At 45.6% G+C, this 12,345-nt stretch overlaps 1 long non-coding RNA gene across 3 annotated transcripts; it reads right to left on the bottom strand.

Moving 5' to 3' along the window:
- Positions 1 to 4,110: 4,110 nt before the first annotated feature.
- Positions 4,111 to 10,576, bottom strand: LOC115658232. 3 transcript variants are annotated; one of them, XR_004002211.1, is made up of 4 exons: positions 10,387 to 10,576; positions 10,012 to 10,038; positions 5,307 to 5,407; positions 4,111 to 4,622 (listed from the first exon to the last, which is right to left on the bottom strand). It is a non-coding gene; the product is annotated as an uncharacterized LOC115658232 (long non-coding RNA). The 3 variants fall into 3 exon arrangements; XR_004002212.1 differs by lacking the exon at positions 10,387 to 10,576 and adding an exon at positions 6,999 to 7,293 and having other exon boundaries at positions 10,012 to 10,380; XR_004002210.1 differs by lacking the exon at positions 10,387 to 10,576 and having other exon boundaries at positions 10,012 to 10,380.
- Positions 10,577 to 12,345: the final 1,769 nt, after the last annotated feature.

Consider the following 12,345-nt stretch of genomic DNA (forward strand, 5'->3'; position numbering starts at 1 on the left):
ATATTCATAACTGATTATACTTTTTGCTATACAGCAGATCTTACCAGATCTTACAGGCCAGTAGGCTTCTTGCATTTCAGCATTTCAGAAAAACTTATCAGGAAACACATGCCTCCACACATCCTAAATTCCAAGGAATTGATACTGATAAACTATAAGAATAAAATGGATTAATTTCAGAAAAAGAAACATTAATTGATATTGCTGGCTGGATTAGTAGGATATAATAGCTAGCAAAATAACCTTATGGGCTACAGTGTTTGCAAAGCATTGTGAGATCTTCCATAAAAGATGATCTGGAGGTGGAACCTGCTGGAGGTGGAATAGCGAGTAGACACTCTTCTTGTCTTCATTTGATTCACAGTGAACTCTTTGCAATTGTTATTTAAGGGCCGAGGACTGGATGTGCTATGTAACTGAGACACTGCCAGAGGCAGAACATTTCTTCACATTTATCCAACCCACTGACCTGAACATCCCCCAGTTTCCTTTTTTCCTCTAATTTCATGCATCTGGACTGGGTCTGGTCTTCCCAGCCTTGCATCACCAGAGAATACAGACAGCTATAGATCAGTTCGACTTTACCCAAACTGGGGCTTGTCTACACCACGCAGCTTCAAGCAACAAGGCTGTGTCAACACAGCTTTGTTGCTAAATGTCGGCATGTGTAAATGCTCTTTGTCGGCGCTTCTGCTGACAAAATACTTCCAGCCTCACAAGCAGCGTTCACTTTGTCGGCAGGAGAGTGCGTCTGCCGACAAAGCAGCGTTCACACTGCCACTTGCTGCAGCAAAACTTTTATCTTTCAGGGGGAGAGGGACTTTTTTAAGTACCTGTGAAAGACAAAAGTTTTGTTGACAACTTGGCAAGGTAGACAAGCCCAAGCTTGAGGTATGTTCATTGCTTTGCCCTTAAAGAAGGTTTTCCATTATTGTTGTGAATCCTAAACCAAAGCCAATGTCACAAAGTCACCAGCGAACTTCCAAAAGAGCTTCCCAAATCCTAGTCTCACTGTGCCCAGAGAAAGGTAATGAGTCAGATGCCAGAGAAGGACTCTACATATATTAAGCATGAGATGAGTAAGTGGATGCAGCTGGAGTTTGGCAGCATTTAAAAGGATTACAGATAAAATTACTGAGGCTTGAAGAAACTGGTTAACCTTATTGTCAAGGTGACATGCATGGACTCAGGCCTGAGAAGTTAATAAATGAACTAATGTAAAGATAGTTAATTGGCTGGTGAGACTGCAGGGCATTCTCAGGGCAGGAATGAATTCTTCCCCTTTGTCTCCTTTCCTTGTTCCCTGTGCATGTCTCTCCTTGTTCTCTCCTCACTATGGCTTCCCTGCCCCTTTCTTTCTCATCCTCTCCTGGATGTTCTGAAGACTTTCATCTCCTTCCACACTCTCTTCTTGCACAAGAGGCATTCTAGTGGGTGTGCTATGGAGAGGGAGCTGCGTGTTAGGAATTAGTGGGAAGAATGCACTTTCCTAGATTCATAGGTTTTAAAGCCAGAAAGAGGGACTGTTATAATCACCCAGTCTAACCTGTTTGAACACACACTGGCTGACCCACTCACACTATGTCGATCCTAAATCCCAGAGAGGTGGATCTGAATGGTACTATCACACCAGGCAGATAATAATATTGTTACCAAGCAGCTAATCAACGTTTGGAGCCCTGAGAATGTTCGAATTGGGAGTAGAAATTGATGATGGAGTCTGGTATTTTCTTTGATGCAATCTTGTTTCTTTACAAGGAATTTACACCCTGCTTCTCCACATGCAGGAGGAATCAAAATCAAAACAGTTTCTTAGCTCACAGGCTCAAAACTTCTTTCAGTCAGCATCCCCTATCCAGAATCTTTCTCTATGCTTTTTCCAGGGTCACACCTAGCTTACTGGCTGCTGCTTGGCTTGCTTTCAGAGGTGAAAGTAAGCTGGTACAGTCCGGTGCGGCATACCAGCAAGAGCCAGTATGCCATGCCAGACCAGACCAGCTTTCCCAGGCTGGCAATTTAAAGGGCCCGGGGGTAGCGGTTGCAGGGCCGGAGGCCTAGGCTCTTTAAATCGCCACCTGAGCCTGGCTGCTGGAGCCCTGGGGTAGTGGTGGCAGGGCTCCGGTGGTGCTTTAAAGGGCATGGGGCTTCACTGCAGTAGTGGTGGCCAGAGCCCCGGGCCCTTTAAATCGCCGCTGAGCCCTGGGGCGCCAAGCTGCCTCTGCAGCTGGTAGCTCCAGGGGTGATTTAAAGGCCCCAGGGCTCCCAGCTGCAGCCGGAGCCGCTTGATTTAAAGGGCTGGGGTGTTTAAAGGCCCTGCCTCTTCTGGTTGAGAGCACACCTATTCCAGTTGAGGCCACCCCCCCTGCTCAGGACTCCGTCGTACCAGTAAATCTTTAAGTTACTTTCACCCCTGCTTGCTTTCTCTGCTTTCTGTGGACATGTCTACACTGCAATAAAACACCTGTGTCTGGCCCATGTCAGCTGACTCGGGCTCGCAGGGCTAGGGCTGCAGGGCTACAAAACCTGCAGTATGGATGTTCAGGCTCGGTCTAGAGCCTAAGCTCTGAGGGTGGGTCTCAGAGCCTGCAGCCTGAACCCAAGCTCGCAGACATGGGCTCGGAGACTCAGTGCCACAGGTTTTTTATTGCAGTGTAGACATCCCCTATTAGGCCTCCTGTCTACCAGGTTTTGATCTGCCCAGGCACCTGTGGTTGTCTCCGAACCGATTTCGAACAGGACAGGGTAACTGTATGGACAGTCTCTTTAAATGATGTTTATCTAATGACCCGCGATGCAGCTGTAGTCAACTTCAGACTATGTTGCATATCAGGGTCGAGTGCCCACTGACTTATTTTGACGGCTGGCTACAGCTCTTCACCTGGTTGATGATGACGCCATTAAATGGCTGGGCACATTGCATGTACTGCCGATGATGAATAGGCCTTGTTTTAGGTATGACTCCATAACTGTCCCTTATAGCAAACTTAAGTGAAGGGCACATTTGTACACCAGTTTCGGTGCAGTTTTAATTCAACTCATAACAAGGTTTAACCCAACTCATAACAATATTCTACCTTAAATCCTTTGCACTCCAACAGTAGCCATTTCTACAACATGGACTTCATTATCACCTGCCTAACCTGCAGCAGAATGCACGAACAGACTCAGATCCCATACTGCCTAATCATAGGTAATGAAGGGACAAACGTCATTATCAGTTTATGTAATGGAACTCATACCAGCCTTCTTAGCAGAGATGAATTAATAACTCACAGTGACTAGTTCAGTGGTTCCCAAACTGTGATCTGTGCAGAACTGGCTGGTCACATGGTCCGGGCTCCTCCTGCCTTTTTGCAACTACTGAATTCTATTAAAAGACAGCTACAGATACATGAAATAATGTCCTAATGTTACAGTTATACATAGGTTATTACTGTAGCTGCCAGAGAAATGTTATGAGACCATGAAGAGTGGTGGGCTGCATGACAGCCAATCAGAGAGGACAGGGTCCAAGAAATAATCACTCTTTAAAGATGTAGTCCACAACGTAAAATGGTGGAGAACCTCTGACTTATTCAATGAATTCATCTCCTTGTTTTGTGTTCACAAATTGCCAGCAGTTTCAGCTTTCCTTTAATTTGTTACTCAAAATTGTTCATGGAATAACTTCTGTAAATAATTCTTGGTTTCTTGATAACTCAGGAACAGTTCATTTTAACATATTAATTAGCATTTATAAGCTGTCGTAGAGGTGCACTCTGCTGTTTGAAGGAGTGACTTGTAGTTGTGACACTAGACTGATACTCAGGAGATTGGAGTTCAGTTCCAAGTCCTGCCACAGAATTTCTTGTGTGACCTTATCTCACGCCATTTAACTTCCCTGTGCCTCCATTACCCATCTGTCAACTGGAGGCAATAATTCTGCCCTAGTTATTGGACAGCAAGTTTTGTTGAGCCAGGCACTGTCTCTCACTGTGCGTCTGTACAGTGGCTAGCACAATGGGGCCGTGATCACAGTTGGAGCCTCTAGATAACAAAATCTACATAATACAGACATAATACAGACGTGTCCCTCCGATGAGCGTTACGTATATACACAAACAGAGACAATTACCAAAAAATTATTATAAAATTTAATTGTGTCTAGCACTGGAATAGCTATTGTATGGGACAATCCCCCACAGGCAAAGGCTGGACTGCATGTTCTAATAGGATGCATCTGCTGCTAACATTAGCTGTGATTTAGTAGAAAGTGGATCATAACTTTAATGTTAACATCAGGAGAATAAATCATTAATCCATTAGTGTGCGGCTTTTCTCTCTCATGCCCTGCCCAGTTCTCATCATGGCCAGGCCTTTTGGAGATCCCACTGCCTCATGCTTCATTTAATGAGCAGCAGGCTTGGGATGATTGCCTGGCTTGGGCAGTTACTCCTGGAGCATGGCCCAGGGTCAATGTGAGACGTCAGGAGAGTCTCATAATTAGCCAGCTTAACATGAAGGCGTTTCAAAGAAAAACAACAACAAGAGAAAGAGCCCTTTGGGAGCGAGATCTTGGGCAAGGGACAAGCCAGCTTGGCTGGGGTGGAGGCATCACTGATGTTTCTTCTTCACTGCTGAAACTAAGGGAGAAATAACAGGAGAGGAAGAGAAATCGCCACTGAAGGACTTCTGGGAAGGATTCTCAAAAGCAGTCACTCTGCATTTGGCTAAGTTCTGCACCCATTGAAGAACATGGTAAGACTGCTGGTGACATCAAGAGGGGCTGAGTTAGACCAATGCTCAGTGCTTCTGAAAACCGCACCGAGATTAACCCCAGTTTATCACTACAGGAGACTTTACAACATTAGAGTGACACCCCCAGAAAGGCCAGGGCCTGCTTCTATGAGGCTCTGATCTTCCCCTAGCATCAGTGCGAGGTGTGGGCTGTCTGCACCTCGCAGGATCAGGCCACTGGTATGTGCCAAGGATTACGGATGAGTTTCCTGACTGAATTGTGATTGGGCACCTTCCACACCTGTCACCTGAACACATCAGCTGTTTCTGCAGAATCAGAACAGTTTAGCTGGGTGCAAAGTCCCCGCACTGCTAACGGCTAATGGTGATCCTCCTCTAGACTAAGTGCTAAGAGCCTGGGTTATAGCCAGATTCTACAGGATGTTGAGCAGGACGTCAAACACAGCTTCTAGCAGCCCAGTGCCCCAGTGACCCCCCACAGTGCCATCCCAACAGTCCTGCCTCCTTCTCCAGGTGGATCAGCTCCCTCTTGTGTCCCCCCCCCACACACACACATTACACATACTCACCTCGCTCCTCTCCCAGGGGATAAGCCCAAGTAGGCTGCATACTGCTGGAGGCTAGGCCTGAGGATTGGCAGCCATATGGATTTGGGTGAAAAACAGAAAAGCTGAAAGCAGGAAATGGAGGCATCTGGTTAACAGAGCTAGCAGCTTCAAACACCTGTGTAATTTTCTACAGATCAAAGGACCTGTTGATAGCAGCCACTAATACCTTCCAGCATAACAACACCCTCATTTCAGGTCCACCCTTCCTCCCAATACAGTTTTAAAATGTTGTCACCCTGAAGAAGAAAGGGATGGGGTGGGACAGAGGAATGAGGAGATAAGGGAGTGTGCACACAGAGCCCCTGGCATGAAGCAGATAATGGGGGGCCCTGGCATGGGAAGAAAGGAGCACACAGATCTCCTGGTGGGGAAAAAATGAGGGATCCTGGGAGCAGGGCGGGAAAGGGAGAAATAGGGGTAAAGAGTTCATACAGAGCCTCTGGTATGGGGGCAAAGAATGGGGGATGCTGGTATGGGGGAGAGTGGTAGGGGGAACACAGAGCCCCTGATGTTGGGGAGAATTGGTGACTGTGGCAGGAAAAAATGGGGGTGCAGTCGAAAGAGAGAGCCCGAAGCATGGACCTGGTGCAAGACCTGAGGTCTGAACCAAAGTTATGCTATGAGCAAAAGTCAGGCCCTGTCAAAATGTAGACGCTTGCCTGCAAATTCAGTGTCTGGTACATGAACTTACATATTCAGTGGCTAAAACACACAGAATTATGGAAACACATTCCAGCAGGCAAGCACACGGACACCCCAACCTAACACATGCTGGTTTGGCAGAAGGGATGAACAGGGATGTGTTGTCTGAAACATCAGGAGTAAAGTACAAAGCCAGGTGATGAATAGGGATGTTTTATCTGAAGCATCAGGTGACTGCTACAAGGGGAGGTAACAAACATGTCATGAAACACGTGAGATGGTAGGTAAGTTGTTTATCCCAGATTGATTGTCTCAGTCTATAAATGTTGGAATGCCTCGCCTTAACCTTTCACCTGGCATACAGGGAGGTGGAAAGTCCCACTGGTTCCTGAGCCGGTCCACTGTAACGGGCATATGTGTGTTAGTGTACCTGTAGCACAGCTAGGGCACTAGGACCATGCTTTATCAATAATAAACCTGGCCGAATGCCTTCACCACCAAATTGTGTCTGTCTCTCTTTGGGCAGTTTGATCAAGGTGTGCTGGGTCGGCTACCTGGCGAGAGCTGGCACAGCACACAAAGAGAGCTAACTGACAATAGAGGAATGAGGGGAAGAAGGCATAGGTAGAATGAGGGGCATGGGGAGAAGCAGGAGGAATGGGAGAGCACAGAGCCCCTGGCATGAGGGAAGGTGGGTGGGGGAGTTCCTGCAATAGAGGGGGATGGGAAGGTGGCACACAGGGAGCTGCGGATGGGTGGCAGCGGAGGGATTGCAAGGAGCCCCTGGCGTGTGCTGTGAGCTGAGTCAACAGAAGCAACGAAGTGTGACTCCCTCGTATTTTTAACACACATTAGAGGAAGGCAGGGAAGTTTTCCAAATGTGGAAGCAGAAAAAAACTTCCCCAAAACACAGAACTACTGAAAATCTGAAGAAACAAACAAGGCCAGGATGCAACATAGCAAAGCAGAACCAGACCCCAATATGAGCTAAAAATGCAAAGTGAGACTCACATCCTGGTCTGGCTAGATGCCATGAAATGAGAACAATTCACTCACGTAGGTCTTGGTTTCTGAGGCAATGGAATGCCAAATATTGCGCAATGCTATTGATTGAACAACAGCTAGAAGGCAAAGCTATATCTGGATTTACTTATCTCGGTAGCTAATAATATTGTCTGATGTGCATATTTCATATTTTGTGTGTCCAAAATTCCCGCCAGTATACTTGAGCTTTGCACTTATAAGGGCAGTTACTTCTCTGCAGGGTGGAACTTCCCTTCAGAAGCCTGGTGGCCATGGAAATGCACTGCAGGGTTAAAAACATACATATATATATAGAGAGAGAGACACACCTATCTCATAGAACTGGAAGGGACCCTAAAAGGTCATTGAGTCCAGCCCCCTGCCTTCACTAGCAGGACCAAGTACTGATTTTGCCACAAATTCCTAAGTGGCCCCCTCAAGGACTGAACTCACAATCCTGGGTTTAGGGGGCCAATGCTCAAACCACTGAGCTATCCTTCCTCCCTACCTGGATTCTGGCAGATTTAGTTTTTTTAAAGCCTTTAAAGTTCTCTTCAGCAATGGAGTGTTAACCTTGGTGTCTTGGGTAAATTCCAGCTCAGGAAAATGGACTCTGACTTTCTAAATTCTCCCTGCTGTCAGTCTTAGTATCATGAACTGGGCTGAGAAAACAGTGCTTTTCGAGGAGAGGGCTTTTTTTGTGATTAGATCATGGGCCTGGGACTCAGGAGATCATATTGAATTCTGGGCTCTGCTACAGATTTTGTGTGTAACCTTGGGAAAGTCAAGGGTCTACTGGGTGCTGAGGACTTCTTAAAAAAAATAAAAAAAAAATGGTCAGTTCATTTAGGTGCCTAAGGGAGAGCTGAATTCTTCTGAAAAATCAGCCATTAATCTCTCTTTCTCCAAAATGGGGATGATTATTCTTCCATTGCTCACAGCTGGGTTATGAGGAACTAAGCTGTCAATGTTTACAACGTATTTTGAAATCCCCTGGTGAAAAGCTTGGTTTCTAAGCAGACTCCAGACCACCATTGTTTTCAGATGGGTTGAGCCAATCAAGCTCTCTGCCTGGTTACTGCAGATTGATTGATTTTCCTTCTCCAGATGAATTCACTGGATACAATCCTGTCTCACTGAAGGTAATGGCAAAGCTCTCTATCCCAGGCTACCAGCGCATTAATCAATTTCTACAAAACTCTCCATATTATATTAACACAGGGCTCTCCGCCACTCTCCACTGAAGGAAAGTGTAGTCCTCCTGAAATACCTTCCTGATCCTGGACAAGGGGCATGATTCTCCATTGCCCTAAGACTCCTTTATGACTCTGGCACAAGGGGTATGCTGGTAATGTTTTGGGTGGGGTTGATGGAGGTGTGACCTGAGAACTATTGTGCTTTAGCTCTTCTGGCTGTTTATGAGCTTGGGGGGCCATGGACCATCTGACAATATGTTAGAGCAAATGTGAGCTAGCTGGGGAGGCTCCCAGCCAGGCCCAGAATACTTGGAGTACAAAGGGGTATCCCCTCTCCCCATTCATGCATCTCTGCTGGAATCTAAAAGCTGGCCCAACATCTCCCAGCCCATCCTCCCACAGACTGAAATTGTCTCTCTAACTCATGCCCCCTATCCATCATCGTCCTCCCCAGAAAAGCCTGGGCAATCAAATGAGGCCTGCATATTGCTCTAGCAGAGTGAATGTACATCAGTGGGAACTGATTCTCCAAAGTAGCATATTCTTATGCCCAGTTTGAACAGCAGTAACTTAGAACAAGGGGAGAAATAGTGAAGAAAAGAGATCTACAGGAAATAAACAACAAAAATGGGGTTTCAATTATTTTTGCAGCGTTTGGCGGGGCGTGGAAGGAATAATATCCAGTAAAGTTTTACTGAAGTCGGAGACGTTTTGTCAGCTGTTTGATTCAGCCAGTTAAGCAATAAGCACTCCTTGCCAGTTGTTGCCAGTTGTTCCCAGTGAGCAAAGATTGTGAAATCGATTGATTGCATAAAACAGATGTTAACATTTTTGTAACCTGAAAACACACAGGCATGAAAAACACATTCCCCACGTGACATCCACAGATTCCTCCTGCACACACGTGGCTGCTAATGAAAATCAGCAACATGAATGCAGCAGGGGAGATGGCCAAGGAACAGCTAGACAACAAGTGGTAGCTGACCTTTCACAGGATCTCACAGAGAGCCAATATAAGATCTATGAACCACTTAAATCCCACTTTAGCCCACAGGGTTGGGATTTAAGTGATCCACAGACCTTGTACTGGCCTTCTGCACAGGGATGGATTTCACCCTGAAAGCAAAGCACAGGACTCTGATATGTATGACCGATCTGCCTTGTAAATTGTCATTTTTATCCTCCTTCTGGGAGCCCCATGTCAATGTCAGAGGTATGTAATGTTCAGTTTAGTCTTCTTGGTGTTACTCTCACATGTATTCTTGGGCTGTTCCTAATCCTGGATATGACTCAAACACTACCTTGAAAAAGCATTGCAATTACAATTAATCCATTCTTAGAAAGACTCAGTAAACACCACTTCTCTCCTGTCCATCTCCAGTGATTGACCAGGTGGAAGATAAAGGCCTTGTGGCACTTGATCAAAACAGGAGGGGATTACCCCAGTGTCCTTGACCAGCATTCCCTCTCTCAACAATACAGGTTCCAACGTCCAAGGCTCCATGTATCAAATACCAAGCACGGTCTCTCTGTCATGTATATACCAAGCTCAGCATCCTGTTATCAGTGACAGACCAGCCACTATATCCTTCTACGCAGTCACTGTGGTTCTAGAATATAGATTCCTGCTTTGTAAAATGCTTTGTGAAACCTTAAACATGGAATGATCTAATCTAATCTATCTATTGAGTTTGTAATGTGCCCATCACCATCATCCCGGGGCCAATGCATCACTATAAATCAATTCTAATCTCATTTTAAAAGTTTTAAAACATTCATCAAATGTAGAGATGGGTGACACGTACCTGAAATTCATGCCCAATACAGCTGATCTGTAAAAGAGGTATAAGTATCAGTGAAAAAACCCACATAGACACAAACAAACAAAAAGTGTATATAAATTTCCCTTTTCATGGCAATTTGCTGGTTTTGTTGTTGAGGCACTAAAACTGATTTGAAAGATAATTATGCATCCATGCAATATATTGCCACAGTCATTTAAAAAAGCATTTGGCTAGATCCAAAGTTGGTGTAAATTGACTTAGCTTTAAAGCAGGTAATGGGTTTACACTGGCTGAGGATCTGGATCTTTAACACACTCCAGAAAAGGCTTTATTTTTGCTACTGTCTTCTGAAGAATCCAGAGGAATGTTAAAATGGAGACCAGAATGTAGTCTAACCCTCAGGAGAAGAAATCATAAATTACGACATCTGCATTGCTTCAGCAGTAAGGATGGCCCCAATGGTCTGTTATCATTCACGTAATGACTGGCCTGGACAGTTAAAAGTTAGAGGGGAAGAGGAGGGTAGGATGTCTGGTCCTTATCTGATAGATAAAGCTACAGCAGTTGTTATTGATATAAAAACTTGAGTCATATAAATAAGTGTAAAACCTCAGGGACCTGAGCAGCTGTGTTTTGCGATATGCTTCATGGAGAATAACGGGTCGGGACCATAGATGTTAGTGGTGAAAGAATCCTATTTGACCACACAGTCCATTTCCCTGTCAGTGCAGGATTATTCCTTATTGCAAATGTATTAGCGCTTTTGCCAATTTAAGGGCCTAATTTTCAGGAGGCTGAAAGGGTCATGCACAGTGGTGAGTGAGCATTTGCCTGCCTCATCTGAACTTAAACTTGACACAGCCACAGATGGGATTTTTTCAGTTGGATTGTGCTATTTCCAGCACGGAGGGATGGGCATGTGAGGAGGGAGGTGTGTGGAGGGAGGTCTCCTGCATAGAGCCTCTCTTTCCATGCTGAATGGATGGGGTACCATCTCCACAGCATCACCTTCCATCTGAAAACCCTTCTACTGGTGATCCAGGATGGAGCCTCCAGCACAAACTCAAGCTAAGTCAACCAGGCTTTTTCCTGCAGGCTCCTGGGTGGTTCACACACACTGAAGCAAGAGCTGCCATAAAACAGCAGAGGATGTATCATGCTTCCTGCAGGTTCTGTGCAGCCAGAGATTTGGCTAGCTCTGCTTGGGGCCAGTTCACCCTACAAACTATTACCATGCCTGAATAGGATAGCGAACAATTGCAGATACTGATACAATGTTGGACATAGCTTGTATTGGTTTACATTGATTGTTAAACCATGTTCAGTATCATGTTAGCTAACAGGGTGGTTCAGACACAGTGACATTAACGTAGGGTGGCCACTCATGCACCCCTAGAATACCGGACATTCTGGTACTAGCAGGAATGGCGTGATCCCACCCCACAGGTGTGATCTCATGTGCACTGTGTGTGTCAGGTCATGTTGGTTGGGGGCAGAGCAGTGCGCTGTTCAGAATGCCATCCCCTGTCCGTGATACTGGATGAAACCAGTTTTATCTCAGTACCGGACAGGGGACAAAGCATTGAAAATTAGGGCTGTCCAGGTTAAAACCAGATGAATGGTCTGCCTACTTTAATGTAGACAAAACCTTTACTGATCACAGGACCATAGCAATGTCACAGATGATCACCAGCATAGCTGTGTTTGGGATCAGTGGCACAAGATCCTTTTGCCCCGCCCCCTCTCATGACCTAGATAACACACCCCGCGAGTGGGGAGGAGCTAGCGGTGTTGCAATCTCCTCCAGGGCAAAGGGCCTTATGATTTTGGTCCATTTTAAAACTGAACGGCAGGAGCTGAGAACAAAGGCTTTCCTGGAACACTGGCTGGGCTTGAAATTTGTACAGCCAGGATTTTGAAACACTCTTTGAGCCAGCAAAGCAAACATTACCAAAGAATTACTGAGTCATATAAACAAGCAACTAATTAAAACATTAAATAAATCTTATACGTAACCTTTCTATTTAAACACTGTCCAGGCTGGCTTGGCTCCAAGGCATCTGACCCAATGGGCCTTATGATCCTCTTTTTATGTGATGCAATCAAGGGTTTGCTTGGGCCTGTGTATTTTTTTTCTTCTTCCTCTATTATTTATTTATGTAGCTGAATTTTATGCTGCTGAAAAGTGCCAGCTTGAATACCCTGAAACCACACAGGTATGGCACAGGCAGCAGCACTATGCCTATTAGCTCTACCCATGTATAAACTTTATAACACTGGACTCAGGAGAGCTGGGTTCTATCCTTGGCTGTCACTGGCCAGTGGGGTGACATTAGGCAAGTCACTTTAGCTCCC

Source organism: Gopherus evgoodei, chromosome 10, assembly GCF_007399415.2.
Source record: "Gopherus evgoodei ecotype Sinaloan lineage chromosome 10, rGopEvg1_v1.p, whole genome shotgun sequence".
NCBI classification, from domain to species: domain Eukaryota; kingdom Metazoa; phylum Chordata; order Testudines; family Testudinidae; genus Gopherus; species Gopherus evgoodei.